General features: G+C 42.7%; 1 protein-coding gene across 2 annotated transcripts in view; it reads left to right on the top strand.

Moving 5' to 3' along the window:
- MAPRE2 (microtubule associated protein RP/EB family member 2) overlaps positions 1–15975 on the top strand; it is a 254743-nt gene that overhangs the window by 48271 nt on the left and 190497 nt on the right. For both annotated transcript variants that reach the window (XM_088469555.1, XM_088469554.1), the window contains exon 2: positions 13014–13073. The gene's annotated coding sequence lies outside the window, so the exon portion shown is untranslated. The remainder of the gene's footprint in view (positions 1–13013; positions 13074–15975) is intronic.

Here is a 15975-nt window from a genome sequence, read left to right as displayed (position 1 = left end):
GGACATGTATATACATATTGGTCTCCTTAATGCACTGAATAGTGTATTATTATACAGTATTAATAATTGACCATATAGATAGTCTAGATCAGTATACCCCTAACAGTGCATGTTTTCCATATCTCCTAGTTGGTGCACATGTGCATTCATTACTGGTGCTAATAATTTAATTTGTGACACTGAGGGGATCTTAAAAACATGCAACTTTGGTACTCTATGCTATTTTTTTATTATGGTCATCATGGTGTGGGCTGGGGAGGGGCATTTGTCTATGCTGTATGAGACTGCAGGAGGTTTAATAGATACAGTCCTTACACATCATTGTTTCAGTCGCGCTAAAAAGCCCCTTTCGGCATGCCAGGTCCCGGGAGAGTCTGCTAGTGCCGAGCGTCATTTTGCTGAAAATGCATCTATTTTGCAATGTGATTGCGACTAGGATGTACCAGGTGAATGAGAGTGGCTCACTTATGCCAGGCAAGTCGCACCACATGGCGTATTGATGCTAGATGTATGAGGACTCATCTGTGATTGTATTTTTATTTTCTATTCATATCCTTCAATCCATAATACAATAACTTGCAAATGATCTTATTTACTGTTATGTGCCAATTTTATTTTAAAGATAAACTTGTGAGAATCAGGACTAGTTAAAACCTGTTTTAACTGGTGTTCCAATATCCTCTTGTTACAAATGAAATATAATAATTTATTCATAAACGCAGACAATATAAAGCAATACAATAATAAAAAGCATATGCATTAAATAATCCACAAGAAAGAGCTCATGAAATGATAAATGAAAGTTTATAGGCCTGCAAACATTGGCAAGTTGTTGACCCTTATTTGTAAAGACCGTATGGTGTGGGAAAGAGGGTGTATATCCATTTGTGATGTAAATTAAAAATGTATTAATAAAATAGTATGTTCAAAGAGAAATAAAGGTGAGTATTCCTATTGGAGTAGGTATTGCATGTAATTTTTGTTTTAACTTATTGCTCAGTGCCTAGGTCCTACATACCCTCATTCATTATTTCTAAGATATCTACTACTGAGACGAGATTTCAGCTCAGTTTGAAAAAATAGTAACGTCATTTTAACCTCTTATCTTCTTCCTTATTCTCTACAGAAGAGTTTGTTAGGCAGCCATAACAAAGACTGTCTGATGTGAGGATGTTGCTTCACATCTAAAGCTGGGTACACACTATACGATGTATCGTACAATATAGTTTTAACGCAGATTGGAATTATCTCTCGTACACATTGTATAGTGTGTTCGCTCAATATGTCTTGGCCGGCCATCGTTCATCGCATCGTCCCATGTGCTGTGCTGCATGGCAGGTGGGATGATGCAAGGGACGGCGCGGTGCTGTTACATGTAACATGTACCGATACATTGTGCCGTCAAACACCGGATCGTGCATGGCGTGTGCAATATTTTGTTAACATTGCTTGTTGCATTGCTGGTCGCACCGTCGTTGTGCACACTGCTTAGCCCTTAGGGACAGATTCAATTAGCTGCAGGTTGTGTCTGTTCTGCCAGGTAAAGTGCTATTCAGTTTAGACCCGTCATCGGCTTACCAGTAGTGGACATAGGCAGCAGTTTTATCTGATTTTGCCTTGCACCAATGCAGGGTAGATCACTGGGAACACCAACTGTTACTTAATAGTAGTAAATGTTGGGTTAAATGACCTCACTGGTCATGCTCTGTGCCAAGTAGTGGGCAAGATTTACACAATGCTGGAAATTGCAGGTTCAAGGAAGATTTCTACAACATGGTGCCTAAGCACCCCCCAAAAAGGCTGAACAGCACCTCTGCTGGCTAAGCCCCTTCTTAGTTCTGTTTTTAGTTTAGTTAGTAATACTGCTTTTGTACCAAATATCTGGGTCTGACACGGAGGTTGGAACAGGGTTCCAATCCGGATCATATCCAAAACTTCCCTGGCGCCGACCCAGGATATTCCCATGTTGGCACCGTTCACACTGGATCCGGGTCTGTAGTGACCAGGCTCTTCCGGCGTTGAAGTGGACACTTGAAGATGATGTCATCTCAAAGCGCCATTGAAGCCGGCCAATCGGCCAGCATGCGGTGCGATCCGGGTCATCGTGACCCAGATCGCGACGTTTACACTGTAGGGTAGCACGGGAACGACCTGTGGCCAACCCTGCAAAATACCCGAGTTGGATCCCCGGATCCCTTGACCCAGGATGATCCATTTACACCGATTGAATATTCCGGGTTGAGGTGCATCAACCCGATATTTTTAGCTTGGTGTAAAAGGGGTATTAGTAATTCTTGCCTTCTCTTTCAGAGCCTGCTGAAGGGAAGAAAACCAGCAAACCTCATTATTGTGATCATTATGAAGGGGCTTTATGTGTGAATTCTATATTCAACCCAAAGGAACCACAGTTCGGCCTCCCCAACAAATTAAGGCCCTCATTCAGAGCCGCTCGCTATTTGCGGTCGTTCGTTCAAAAATAAGGTGTGGCTATTCAAATGAACCGTTCGCTAATTGCGGTGTGTTCATGCCTCTAAGTCTGAACGAGCGAGCAAAACTTGCGGTTGTAATTTTGAAAAATACGCCCCCTTGCCGCTCGCACCATACGTCATGTCCGCTATTTATTAGATTAATCGAGTACATCGAACAGCGTATGAACTGCTCGCTATTCTTGTGGCTGGTTTTTTCAACCGCTATTTTGCGAGCAGTTCTGAGTAAAATAAAACCAAGTGACGTGGTCAATGTCGCTGCTGTATTAATTATGCACTCCCTTAAAACGCCCGTTTTGACCTTTAAGCACGCCTGCGTTCGAATTCCACACCCCCGTTTTCAAGCACCTTCTCCTGTTACCACCCACATACGCCTCATTCTGTCACTCAAAATAGCAGGCATTCGCTATATAGCGAACCAACGATTTTCGGCCGCACTGACTGGTTCACGCATGCGTATTAAAATCCGTACGCATGCGCAGATGTGCGAACATCGGTCAGAACGAACGAGCGGCCGCTTACGAGCGGCTCTGAATCGGGGCCTAAGCCATTAATTTTCTGTGTGTGTAACTCATGAGTAGTTATATAATATCCTGGGACAAAAGAGGACAAGATAGCATATTGTGACTTATGCAGAGTTAGTAGCAATGAGGATCAAATTTGCTCCTGGAAAACCAATGTTTCCAGGAGCAAATATTAATAATTAAATGCAAATGCATTTATTTATTAATATTGTTTTTGCATGCAGCACACAATTACTGTGCAGATTTGCTTTTTGCTAGGGCATACCCCTCTCCAAATCTGTCTGCTCTTTTTTAATTTACCCACATGTAGTATAACATTTTTTTGCCAGGGTGTATATTTGCTCCTTTTTTTTTGCTTTCCTCCTATAGGGGGAGATGTACTAAGCCTTAGACAGTGAGAAAGTGAGAGTGATAGGTACACTACTAACCAATCGGCTCCTGTCATTTTTCAAACACAGCCTGTAAGATGACAGCTAGGAGCTGATTGGTTAGTACTTTATCAGTGTCCAAGGCTTAGTACATTTCCCCAATATTGAGGAAAACCAGGTCCCTCTAGTGGCAGAAGGTCCCCATGGTTCTCTTATTGGGCTAGATTGGTCATCTAGCAGTAAGGTGTCAGAGATCGGGGAAGTTCCAAGCTCATTTAACCCTGTTGTTGTGAATGTTGTACTTAACCATGTTAACAAAACCATGAGTAAGAGCCCAGGCTTGTCTATAATATTCCCTATTTGTAGCAGTGTGTTTCTAGTACACCCGGGTTATTAAAATCTCATTAATAAATAATGGGAACAGATGGACAAACATCAGTTTCATTTGCATGGAGTCAGTGCAGTCCAGTCCTCAGACTGTAGAGACAATAATAAACACACTTATTTATTTAATATCTTATGTGTAATATGAGCCTTTGTAACTTTTTTTATAATCTTAAATAAAATCTGCATGTAAATGCTATATATTGTACTAGTGACAATATTGTATCTCTTCCAGTTATTGTGCTACCTTACACAGTGTGGAGCCAATACAGCCGTACACCTGTACATGAGTGATTACAGATACACACTGCTACTTTGTGCACTGTCGCACCTCCCACATCCAATTACCATCTGCTTTTCTGTAGTGCAACCAATCAGATTGGCTCATGGATGGTGCAAGCCTTTAAAAGGCTAGACAAAGCTGCGCCACGTTTTCTGTTGAACGGGATGTCTACATTTAAGAAATTGGTCAGTAGTAACAGGCCAGAAAGTTAGACTGGGTGCACATCAGAACAATCAGGATGATGGTCGGGACTCGTGGCGAATTCCCTTAGTCCAGGAACATGTGTTCCGTCCTTCATTAAACGGCACCACCTCGTACACTATATCTTCTGTTTCGCCGTGCAGCACAGGTAACCAGAGGATGTCGTATACGACGCGTGGGAGCGCGCAATTGTGCATACACACTACATGATATACATGGTTTTTCGTTCCAATTTCACAAATCGTACAGATCTCGTTCTAGTGTGTACCCGGCCTTACAGATTTGTTTATTCAATCCATGGTACTTTGTCCAAAAATCTTTTGGATTTGCTAAGTATTGTTTTGGGATTAGTGATTTTGTGATGAGGTTGTCGGAAAGCCTTCCATCTGACAACTCCTCTAATACAGATTACATATTTTACAGTGATATGTGGATTCTGCTTGATTAGCAGATCTATTAGAAATGTCTTGCAGTGCTTGTATTGACTTCAACACCTTCCCATAACTTCCATTTCTTAATGATGTTTGTGATGTAGAAATTCCAAAAAGGAAGCAATTGCTTTAGATATATATTTGCATAGCAGTACAATATCTATGTTTTCAAGTCCCCAGTCAGGTTAGATTATTACAGTATTTGTTTAGCACTGGAATTTTCACCTAGGTTAATATAGTGCCTAGAGCAGGGGTCTTCAAACTTGGCCCTCCAGCTGCTGTGGAACTACACATCCAAGCATGCACTGCCACCTTCGAGAGGCAAAATGATGGGCGATGACTGGGAGGTGACTTGAAGTGACCGCAAAAAAGTACATCTCATGGGCGTGTGATGAGTGTTGAGGGTTTGTCATTGAAAGCAGCTGCGTTCTCAGACGCATAGCCACTTCCACAGAAGCCATGTTCTGATGGAGAAATGTATTATTATTATTATTATTATTATTATTATTATCCTTTATATGATGCCACAAGTGTTCTGCAGTGCCTTACAGAGTACATAGACAAATAATTGAACAAGAAACCAGTGACTTCCAGTCAGGGACGGACTGGGGCTGTAGATCAGCTCTGGCAGTCTGTCCTGTGCGCGCACCTTAAGGTGCTTGCGAAGGGGGTGTGGTTGAGTTTCAAGGGGGCGTGCCACGAGTCATGGGGGCCTGGCCTCGTGGCACGCCCCCATCTCTTCCCGGCCCATCTCTGCCGCCACCCCTTCCCTCCCCTCCCCTTGAGCGCATGTCGCGTATCCGGCAGCGTGGGGTGGAGGGCGGGGGCACTTCCGCCTCCTCGAGCCCGCCCTGAGGCCATCGGCCTTTCTGGCATTTGCCAGAAGTGCCCAATGGCCTGTCCGGCCCTGCTTCCAGTACTATACAATGCAGGACAAGGACATGCTTTATACACATTGCTGCTTTAGAGATTCTAACACTCAATTTAAGCAGCAGAGTCAGCAACCAAGTGTTAGGTGCCCTTGTGAGGAGTAAGGAGTAGATGAAAGTATAAGTAAGGAGAAGCACATGAGGGAAGAGGGCCCTGCTCGTGAGAGCTTACATTCTAAAGGGGAGGGGCAATCAAAGAGGCATGACACAGATGGGGTAGACAGAGAAGTAACTGCCTTTGGTGCAGGTGCAAGTGATGGTGGTGTGTTAAGAACCATCACCGATGTTGTAGCGTTCACGTGCACTGCAAGTGGATGCCTCAGGCCTTGCAGATTCAGGAGCATGCTAGTCAGGGGCGTATTCATAATGTGTGCGGGGTGTGCGGTGCACACGGGCCCCTGGGTCCAGTGGGGCCCACACTGCACACCCTGCACCCATATTAAACTTACCACTCCGGAGTCCCACGTCGGCGCCGGTGTCGGCACTGTAAACAATGCCTGGAAAATGGCTGTCACGGCCATTCTCCCGGCGTTTTGCGCATGCGCAGTATAGAAAACACAGGGAAAATGGCCGCCGAAGAATGCAAAGTAGAAGTTGCAAGGTAAACACAAATATTCACTAAATGCGGGTTTTTAGAAGTGGACTTGTTGCCCATAGCAACTGATCAGATTCTACTTATTTATATAGCACCTTCTACAAGATAATAGCTAAAATCTGTTTGGTTGCTATGGGCAACAACTCCACTTCTAAAATCCTGCACTTTAGTAAGTATACCCCTTCAAGTAAAACCTGCTGCAGTTTGTGTGACGTAGGGGGGAGAGATTTATATTCCAGCTGGGCGATGTCACAAGGAATACAGCAAACACCATACTAGATTAAAAAATAAAATAAAGATAATCTATCCTGACTTTTTCCCAGACCATAGTCCCATTGAGATATGTGTAAATGAAATAGCTGTTCACCACTGGAACCACTGGTCCGCCATCCAGCCTTCTGAAACTCCAGGAACATTGCAAATAACTTAGTGGAAATTTGTATGCAGCTGATTTAATCATGTGAATATTTTATGTAAATTATTAAATGAAGTAACTTAGGGTTAGTGGTCCTTTTATGTTAAGGGGTTCAGCAATTAGGAAATGATGCCTTACAGTTTGTATGCTTTTGTGATCATTGTAATATAAACAGTTTAATCAAGTATTGTTACAAACACTGTTTTGCCCCAAACTTCTGTCTTCCCATTAATTTGCTGGAAGTGGTGCGTTACAGGACAGTACGCCATACCAGCACTTCTCCCCACTTCTAACTTCTGCTTGATAATTGTCACAAACAAATTTGTCTCCAATGTAACACCACAGTGGGCAAGCTTTTCGAATATCTCCTAACACTTAAGTTGCATACACACGTAACGATTTTGTAACCAACGATTATCTGTCAGATTTTCTGTCAGATTTTCCCTTGAAAAGTGAACGATTTTTTGAAGTGTAATAAACGATTTTTACAACGATGAACGAATAATGGGCCTGATTCAGAGCCGTTCGCTATTTGCGGTCGTTCGTTCAAAAACAAGGGGTGGCTATTCAAATGATCCCTTCGCAAATTGCAGTCTGTTCCCACCTCTAAGTCTGAACGAGCGCGCAAAACATACGCTCGTCTATTTGATAAAAACGCCCCCTGGCCGCTCGCATCCTACGTCATGTCCGCTATTTATTAGATTAATCGAGTACATCGAACAGGGTATGAACTGCTCGCTATTCTTGTGGTTGGTTTTTGCTACCACAATTTTGCGAGCAGTTCTGGCTTAAAAAAAACCCAGTGACGTGGTCAATAACGCTGCTGTTTTAAATATGCACACCCATAAAACGCCCGTTTTGACCTTTAAGCACGCCTGCGATCGGATCTCCACTCCCCGTTTTCAAGCACCTTCCCCTGTTACCACCCACATACGCCTCATTCTGTCACTCAAATTAGCAGGCATTCGCTATTTTGCGAGCACATGAATTTCGGCCGCACTGACTGGTTCGCGCATGCGTATAACGATCCGTACGCATGCGCAGTTGGGCAAACATCGCTCGGAGCGAACGAGCTGCCGCTTACGAGTGGCTCTGAATCAGGCCCAATGTTCCTTCCCTTAATGAAAATCGTTATGTTGGTCAGTCTGAAATGAACTACAGACTACAAATGGGAGCGCGCTTGAACGATTTTGTTCATTGTTATAACTCAGAAACTGAACGATTTTTTGAACGATAACGACGTCGTTATAGTTAAATCGTTAAAAAAATCGTTAGGTGTGTCCGCACCTTTAACCTCCAAACACAATGAGCAATCAGACAACGATCAGATATCGTTGTCTGATCGGTATCTGCTGGATGTTCGATGTCAAACATCCAGCACATGCACCAACCCCCAAACTACTGTAATGATCACAGGTCCCTATAGTAACCAGGCTAACCTGGTCGATATCGAGAATCCGTGCCTGTGCATCGACCATCAGTTGAGGGTTGGAAGGGCCCAAAAACAGGATGATATGATTGATAACGATATATCGATATTATTATCATTCTTATCGTCCTGTTATATCTGACCGTGTGTACGTACCATTACGCTTACCAATTCGGCACAAAATAATACCCACACCGAACGGCCCAGAAACACCCACTTTTGGTCAAAACTCTGCCCTTTATATGGACCACAAATTCCAGCTTTTGAGGGCTACATGCAAAAGCTGCTAGTATTTACCCTGCATGCATACTACTAAATGTAGTTGCACCTCTTGCAGTGCAACATGGTTTGTACCTTTTTTCTTTGCTTTGCTCCCAACTCAGAATCAGCCCAACTGTGTTAAATAAAACCTAATGCCCTAGGGCAGTGGTTCTCAAACTCTGTCCTCAGGACCCCACACAGTGTACGTTTTCCAGGTCACGTAGCAGGTGCACAGGTGTAGTCGTTACTCACTGACACATTTTAAAAGATCCACAGGAGGAGCTAATTATATCACTTGTGATTCTGTGAGGAGACCTGGAAAACATGCACTGTTTGGGGTCCTGAGGACTGAGTTTGAGAACCTATGCACTAGGGAAAGCTCTATTTAGGAAATTTTCCTCAACAGAGCTAACAATCTAGAATTCTCCTGCTTATTGTTTCCACAGTACTCTAGTGCTATCCTCATCCATCATCTCCTGACACAGGCAGGTTTGGTCATACAGTAAACATTTTAGTACTTAGAGACAAATTTCAGGGTGTGGTTGGGAGGGGAATCTGGACTGGTTATATAGCTTATGTACCATTGCAATGTGTGTGCATTATGTTTAGTAGGTTATGGACAAGCTATGATCTAAGCATGGTTTATTATTATTATTATTATTATTATTATTATTATCATCATCATCATCATCCTTTATTTATATGGACTAAATGGTGTAATTTGTATATTACAAAAATTACTATCTTTACTGCAAACGATCCAACATATAGTGTAGGATGTCTTCTCATAAGTTTCTACAACTCTGCTTTATTTATTTTTTAATGAGGCTGCATTTGTGAATGTACAGTATTACATTTTGCTAATCTGCTCTGACCCACAATAGAGGCTATAGACTTTTTTTCAGGAACTGTGCACTGTGGATGGTTGTGTACATGTCTCACATGCTACTCTAGGCGTGCTATTTTTGCACATTTTAGTATATTTGTGTTCTATTATGAAGATCTCTTTGGCAAGTAGTGGGGGGAGCAAAATCCCGGTAGAAGTCCAATGATGGCAGCAGTATTCCTACGGAGACTGGTATGGCCGAGGAGATACGAAATTTTGCATTCAGGAAACTGACCATATTTTCTATAGCTGCACTTAAATTGTACCTGTCATGTAGTATGATCAAAAGCTTAATTGATATGGAACCCTAATACCTATACCACTCTCATGTTCTAAAACTGTGCCCCTCTCTACATCATAAATGCCTTAAGCATTATTCTATTATGTTATTAGAAATAGCTGTTGCTGTGTGCAGAAGTTATTATGACACGGTGCCTATGTCATAGCATGATGATGACACCGGACCTTTCTCAGGAGCTCCCGGCTGAACTCTCTTCACTCTTTCCTTAATACACCTAAATATTAATACTGCTAAGAAGATGGCTAAATGCGGGATACGTTCAGTACACTTGTCAGAACGCCGGTATCCCGAAGGTAAGTAGAGGGGTTGGAGGGAGGGTTAGGCACTAAAGGGGGAGGGATAGGGTTAGGCACTAAAGGGGGAGGGATAGGGTTAGGGTGCGGGGAGGTTAGGTTTAGGCACCGGAGACCCTGTCGGATGCCACCGCCAAGATTTTGACAGCCGGGATCCTAAGCACCAGCATCCCGTACCCAACCCTTAACTGCGTTCCATGAAGCACAAAGTTGAGTAATTGTGGTGCGGCTTTTGGGCACTGCGACCGACGTCACAGAAACAGATCGGCATGTTTGTAGTGCGGCTCATGTGCAGATCTGCAACCAACTGAGATTTGTGTAAATAATTTTACTTTAATCTCCAAATTAGGCCGTAGTGTATGTTAGCTATTTATATGCTGCTAATAAAGCTGCCTTAATAAATATAAAGTATGTAAAGGTGCTCAGTTGTCTGACCTAGGAAAACCAGTAATATCTTTAATTACAGATAATTAGAAACACAAAATTGTAGTAATGTGTTATTAATGACATTATTATTATTATTGTTATTCAATTTAAATTTGATAATTCTAATAATGCAGATCACTACGGTTGGTCTACAATATGAGCTGACACATGAAAATAGGACAGTGAGTGTCAGAGTGCTGTAGGCTATAGGTTTGTCATTAGAGGGTAAATTATCCATGACTGTGGCCAATTAGTGCTGCACTTTGTAGGGTAATGAGGAGGGTACAGAGTTTGTCCATAGTGTCCCTGTCAGACAGATCGGTGTAGGTGTTGGGGGAGATGACTGGGTTCCCTCATCATTATGTCCCTTGCTTGTCACTGTGCACTCCCCCCCTGTCTGGTGTTTGTGTAGAGCAGGGCTGTCTCAGCTTGGCACTGAGGGACTGTCATACACAGGAGGTGGGTGTGGGGATTGGCAGAAGCAGCTCATTTAAAGTAACAGTCGCTGCAAGGATCTGTTGAGGTTTGTGTATGTTCTGTATCCTATTGTATTTCTACATGCCTTTACTGATCTCTGTCAATGGTATTCATGAGGCTTTTATCTCCTGTCGGAGACATTTTCCTATCAGTTACTGGAAGTTACGTAGTAGAGTGTCTGATTGCTGTAATGGATGAAATGAATATAGGAAGTAGTACTGTATGCTCCTGCTCTTAGTACTGGGAGGACTATATTATTACAAGTAAAAATTACTCTTCTATAAATGCTGACTTTCTGACATTTAATAAACAGTAAATCATTTTAGACATGTAGTAATTACAAGCTTTAAGTGCTTTGTGCAATGCTTTTTATTTAGTATTGCAATGTATGTGCAAGACATAAGTAACACTATTATTACTACTTACATCTACATATGAATATATAATATATATTCACTATTGTGTTGATTCTAAGTCGTGCACAAAGGCAAACGCAGCAGGGTATTGGCGGTCGCCCATCTGCGAGTTTATGCAAATTGAATACAGATTCCTTGTGTATATCCATCCTGTGAAATGTGCAAGGACTGAGACACCCACGTTGAGCGCTGTAATTCCTGTGTCCTTATACACCACCATCGGATGCACTATAGAATATTACACCTATGGCATTCTTGTGTGCACTACTAGTCACCAGATTGGCAAATCAGGGAATACCTTCACATGCTCAGACACAGGCGTCGGGGGATCGGGGAATTGCAGCAATCAGTCACATATATGTATGAGGCCCTTAACTTCTATAGAAACCTTAACATGTATCAGTCACCTGTGCACAGTAGAGTTTTCTTTGGGGGCCAAGTCAATATACAGTACTATTAGTGTACATTCTAGCACCCTGCACCTGTTATAACCCGTGCAGTTCCTCTGTCCTCCCTGGGGTGTCACTCTCTGCTCTGGTGCTTCTAGCACACAAAATGCTGGATCTCAGCATTGTTGCATCAGCTGAGTGTGCTAGAAGCACCAGAGCAGATAGCGACACCCCAGGCAGGACAGAGAAACTGCACTGGTTGTGACAGGTACAGGATGCTAGAATGAAGACACATATACAATATACATTGTTCTTTCTGCTTTATCCTTGGTGTAACAGCCACTTTTACCTACTGCGGTCCTGTTCACACATGGTAATAAATTATACAGATCTGTCATCAATACATACAACTACACACACGTGTTGAAAACATGGAAAATGTAGGGGCTGGTGCAGAGTTGTCAACAAAATGGGCGTAAATTACAAAAGTAAAAAATTCCTGTACATGTGCAGTTCCTTACACATCTGACAGCATATGCAATGCAGTAGTTTGTCATTATCAGCGTATGTACAGCTGCCTTATTGGGGAAAAATGTCTCCTTTAGTTGTACATGTGGGTGTGGTATGTTAGGTCAACATGCATTAGGTCGGCATGAGAATGTCCACATGACCACAATGTCAACATGCTTAGCATCATTATTATTACATTTTATTTATAGGACGCCACAAGTGTTCCGCAGCATCGTACAAAGAGCAAAACAATAAGACAATACAGGGTAAAACGGTACAGTACAAATAGCACTACAACTTTCAACACAGCCACCGATGCAATGTGTGTAACTGAAAAGTACAGCTAAAACCCGTAGCTGTCAGCGTGGGTGCAAATGACAGGTTTAGTTCGTCTGAAGAAACAAAAACAGATGATTGGGGTCCAGGGGCAGAGAGGCCAAGGAGGATGTGTAGCAGGTGTGTAAGAGAGGTTGGTGATGAGCACAGGAGGGAGGAAGGCCCTGCTCATAGAGATTACAGTCTAAAGGGAAAGGGGAGACAAACGGGATGACATAAGGAGTGAGCTAGTGTAAGGGGTGACATGACGGCATGATGGAATGTCGACCTAACATCTCTGGTGGCCCAGCAGTCACTTACGTGGTCCCAACTGCTGCATTGGCTCCAGTGTGGCTTCCGGATCCAGGCGGTCATGTGTCCGTCACTTCTGCACCACTGCAAAAGTAGCCTCTCAATCAGCAAGTATGATATTCAGGTAGTTTTGTTTGTTTACCTGCCATTGAATCAGAAATAAAAAATTGTTGGCGAGGTAACATTGTGAAGGTTATTTCAGTGTTTTGCACCAAAGATTTGCTACATAGTGGCTTCCAAGGGTCTAATGCCACAATGATTGGTGGTGAGGCTACAAGTATTGACACTGTCAGAGAAACAGTAATGCAATTGTGTTGGGGTTCCGTGTGTCCTGCGGCTTTGCCCTGCATACAAGCTAAACTTTAGCTTTTGTTTTTTGCAGGAAGCATACATTGCTGGTGACATTCATTTTGCCAAATCGGGAATAATCTGAATGAACAAGGTATGACAATGTTATTCTGCATGTGGTATGTCACATTTTATTTGTGTGCCGCATATGAAATGTGTACAAAAGTCATTTTATTGTGACACGAATGCAGTGAAAAATGTTATATTCTTATTGTTGAAACTTCAATGCATTGTTTATATTTACTATGTACCTAGTGTGGGGGTGTATGCAGAATATAAAGTGTTTATCCTCCTAGTAGCAGGTGTATAATGAGTGTGTCAGGTTATTGCAGTAGCCCAAGGCCCAGAAGTATAGAGGGCCCAGAGGGTCTCCACCTGTTCCTGATGTTGCTGGTATCTATTTGCAGTATATTGGTACACTAAAAGTAAATAATGCATGGTAACAGAATTATTGTCTTCCCGATCCTGCAGCAGACCAACCCAGTGTTCTATAGATCTGGTCTCCTTCTGATTCGATGGCTATTAGGGTCCATATATTAAATATATTGCATGGCATTTGTAGCACTATAAATAATACTATAGCTTAATAATAATAATTATCATTTATTTATATGGCGCCACAAGTGTTCCGCAGCACCTTTCAAAGTACATAAACAAATTGTTGACAAGCGACTTACAGAGCAATACAATACAGGACCAGGACATGGATAATATATATTGCTACATTAGTGACCATAACACCCAGATAAGCAACAGAGCATAAACAACCAAGTGTTAGGTGCCCTAGTGGTGAGTAAGAAGTAGATGAAACTAAAGTAGGGAGAAGCACAAGAGGGTAGAGGGCCCTGCTCGTAAGAACTTCCATTATAAAAGGGAGGGGAAGACAAACAGGGGTGACACAGATGGGGTAGATGGGGAGGAAGGAACATGTAGCAGGGAGTTAGAATGATAGCTGGAGGGCTTTGATGAAGTAGTGGGTTTTGAGAGCCCGTTTGAAGGATTGCAAAGAGGTGGAGAGTCTGATGGGGAGTGGGAGAGAGTTCCAGAGGTGGGGAGCAGTGTGAGAAAAATCTTGGAGGCGGGAGTGGGAGGAAGTAATCAGTTGGCATGAAAGGCCGCGTGCATTAGTTGAACGAAGAGAGCGGAGAGGAGAGTGAAGGGAGATGAGATCAGAGATGTACATGGGAGAAGATTGGGTGAGGGCTTTGTAAGCAAGCGTGAGAACCTTAAATTGGGTTCTAAAAGGGAAGGGGAGCCAGTGGAGGGCTTGTAAGAGAGGGGAGGCAGATGTAGAGCATTTGGAGAGGAAGATAAGCCATGCAGCAGCATTAAGGATAGACTGGAGAGGAGAGAGATGGGATTTGGGGAGGCCAGGTTGGAGGAGGTTACAATAGTCCAATCTGGAGATGACCAGTGAGTGTATGAGGGTTTTGGTAGCATCCTGGGTGAGATAGGGTCTGATCTTAGAAATATTTTTGAGATGGCAACGACAGGACTGCGAAAGGTTCTGTATATGTGGTTTGAAGGAGAGGGATGAGTCTAGGATATAACTCCAAGACAGCGCACCTTGGGACTAGATGAGGTAGTTATGCCATCAATTGATAAAGAAATAGTGGGAGGTGAGGTTATGTGGGAGGGTGGGAAGACGATCAGCTCTGTCTTAGATATATTAAGTTTAAGAAATCGCTGGGACATCCAGGAAGAGATAGCAGAGAGACAGTTGGAGATACGAGTCAGAAGAGAGGGGGAGAGATCAGGGTATGAAATAATAATGTGTGCCCCCTATAAACCACTAATTTATTGTAGTACCCAATATATAGATTAAAATATTTGCTATGTTCTCTCCATATAAATAATTATGATTACATTTAGAAAAAAAATATTATTTCTCCTTTCAGTGACATAAATAATAAATACTGCCATATTAAATAAATGAATACAATTATTATTTATTATAAGATTATATGGACAGTGGGGAAAAAAAACACTTTGAGTTAAGCTGGCCACACACATGGCGATCTGCACACGATCAGCCGATGTGTACGTTTTGTGTACGATTTCCCTTGAAACCCTCCCCGGCAGCTCTGTACACGATCCCCACACGATCTCCACACAATTTGGTGTCCAATCTTCAAACGATCTCTCCTGCATCCAGACTTTCACAGTGCATCGCCTCCTAGATTGTCAGATCTGCCCTACTGCATGGCAGATCTGACGATGCGATTTGTGTGACCAGCGGGGACGCGCATTGCATCGTGATCGTGAGTGAGGACTCACGATTTACTCAGGATTTGGCCATATTTTACACGATCTGTCGTTCCAATGTGTCGGAATCGGCCAGATTGGGTAAAATATTGCTATGTGTGTGGCCAGCTTTAATCTCCGATGAGCTGATAAACCAGTGGAGCAATAGGACTGGTTGGCATTGCAGTGCACAGTTGTTTTTGTTGGTAGCTTTTGCTTTATTTTAGAGCAGCCTAGTATGTTAGGGAATTGAAAGTGAATGTATTGTTCTCTTGGTTCGCTCCTACCCAGCACAATCTATCAGTCTCTGGTCTTCCAGACAGGATGACTGAACATTGCGGGTATTTGGAGGAGAAATAAAAATATGGGTTCTCGGTGAAGCCACTTCACAGGTATCTGGAGGTAGACCCTACATAAGAGACAGCAGCTAGCCAAAGGTGAGGATCTCTCTTCCATGTGTATCTTTTAAAATTAATATGAATGGTTTCCTATATTACCAAGCACTGACATATTTTGCATTGAGGGACTCCTGATTCAGTCTACAAGTGACACTGCCCAATGAGCTTACAATCTAGGAGGTGTGGGGAACACTTATAGTAGTGGAATAACAATTATTGATGATGTTGGGAAAGTGTATGTGGACTATTTTTTAACTGACAGTTCAGTGTATGACTACAGTTCTACAATTGCAGTATAATGTTCTTCACCTTGCCTTACTCATTCGATCATCTACTCCAAACTTCCCACAAGGG

Source organism: Taudactylus pleione, unplaced genomic scaffold, assembly GCF_031769625.1.
Source record: "Taudactylus pleione unplaced genomic scaffold, aTauple2 ptg000093l, whole genome shotgun sequence".
In the NCBI taxonomy this organism is placed as follows: Eukaryota; Metazoa; Chordata; class Amphibia; order Anura; family Myobatrachidae; genus Taudactylus; species Taudactylus pleione.
Note: the sequence above shows the minus strand (reverse complement) of the source record. Positions and strands in the feature narration are given on the sequence as shown.